At 32.6% G+C, this 1,692-nt stretch overlaps 1 pseudogene; it reads right to left on the bottom strand.

Moving 5' to 3' along the window:
* Window positions 1-569: 569 nt before the first annotated feature.
* LOC125860392 (inorganic pyrophosphatase 1-like) lies at window positions 570-1,692 on the bottom strand (annotated as a pseudogene).

Here is a 1,692-nt window from a genome sequence, read left to right on the forward strand (position 1 = left end):
CGACAATTGAGGTTAGAATCTCTACTGCGATTTCCTAGATTGAGTGTATATCAAGGAGGGTCATGATACGACTACTACAATAACGGTGATGCTTGTAAATAGTTTCTTCTTTTAAATACGAGTGTTCTTTTTCCTAAAATAAAATCGAATCGATCGAATAACCACCCATAATATAGTAAATACAAGAACTCCATTAATGGTTGAAATACTAGTCAGCTGGTGCAGGGGAATTTGTATATTCAGATTATTTTTTTCTATGCTATCCTTATTGATAAGGTTAATTACATTAAATAAACCATAATAAAAGATATAAAGTAATGGCCAATGACCAATTTCGAATTAATGAAATCTTATCGTGGATGCAAAATTTGAGTGAAACAAAATTAGAATGCTAAATATTACACAAACAAAATTTGAAAAGTGAGATAGATATGTAATACTTCAAATAAATCCATAAAATACAAATAACTAAAGTCAATTCTTAATTGGTTGATCTCTTTTAACGTTGATCATCAAAATACAAATCACACTTTTATTGACACCAAAAAAGTCATTCAATCAAAGTTTAATTAGTAAGGCACAGGGAGTGGGAGAGCTTTAGGCATGGCTTCATGAACTGCATTAATCGGAATCGTCGTCTAGAACTTGCACTCATCGAATAAAAATTGGTTCTGTTCGATAGTAATTTCTTTAATTATGTTGAGCAGAATGTGTTGTTGCTCTTATCCATCACTTCACTCGTGGATTCTTGCTCTTATAAGATGGCGATTTTCGTTTATTAATTTCCAAACTGGAAAATCTTTTCTTCGCATAGCGAAATCTTGCTCTTTCATCTCCTGCTCCATCACCTAGATAGATCATTCTTTTCTTCCCTTCCTTAGCCATTGAGGCTTGTATTGTTTCTATTACCATACCCTGTTAATACAGAAAATCATACATTAAAATACGCATATAATTGTGAAATTAACACAACAATTTACGATATATGGCAATGCACACGACATATGTTATAGTAACGAATTTTGTATAAAGTAATTTACCTTGCACATGTTGGGAGGTCAAGTATTGAAGGTGCAGCCATGATGAAAATAGTGATGAGGAAGGATTCTAAGTTTTCCTTGCTCATCAACGTAGCCCGAATTTGTGTTGATCTCTGTGAAGTAATCATGTATTTCTAGATGTTTCAAAATTGTCTCGATATAGAAGGCATTCGCAGCGCTTAGTATCCTCAAATCACATCTGAAATAGTAACAACAATACACATAAACTAATTTGAGTAAATTCGATTTTACAGAACCAAAAAACAGAGGAAGTTACAAATATATATATATATATACGTACCCTAAATCATGAGCAACTTTAATGGCGGGAACAACACGGAGAATTACATGTACGCATTTAAGTACTTGTTCAATGTCGTCAATAGTTTTGCCTTGATCATGAAGTTCCTTCATCATTCTATCCTGTAATTTGTTTAAAACAGGGCAAATAACAGTTAGAACAATGTTATTTAATTAGAATGTGAATTAATTAAGTAATCAAATGAAATCTAACCATAAGAGAGTTCCATGACATGGTAGGAAGAAGTCGATTGAATAAATCAGTAGCGCCCAATTCATCAATCACCCAATTATCGCTGTCCAAATCAATTATCGTCTTATCAAAATCGAATACCACTACAAACCCAATCAT

The sequence above is a fragment of the Solanum stenotomum genome, chromosome 3 (genome assembly GCF_019186545.1).
Source record: "Solanum stenotomum isolate F172 chromosome 3, ASM1918654v1, whole genome shotgun sequence".
NCBI lineage: Eukaryota > Viridiplantae > Streptophyta > Magnoliopsida > Solanales > Solanaceae > Solanum > Solanum stenotomum.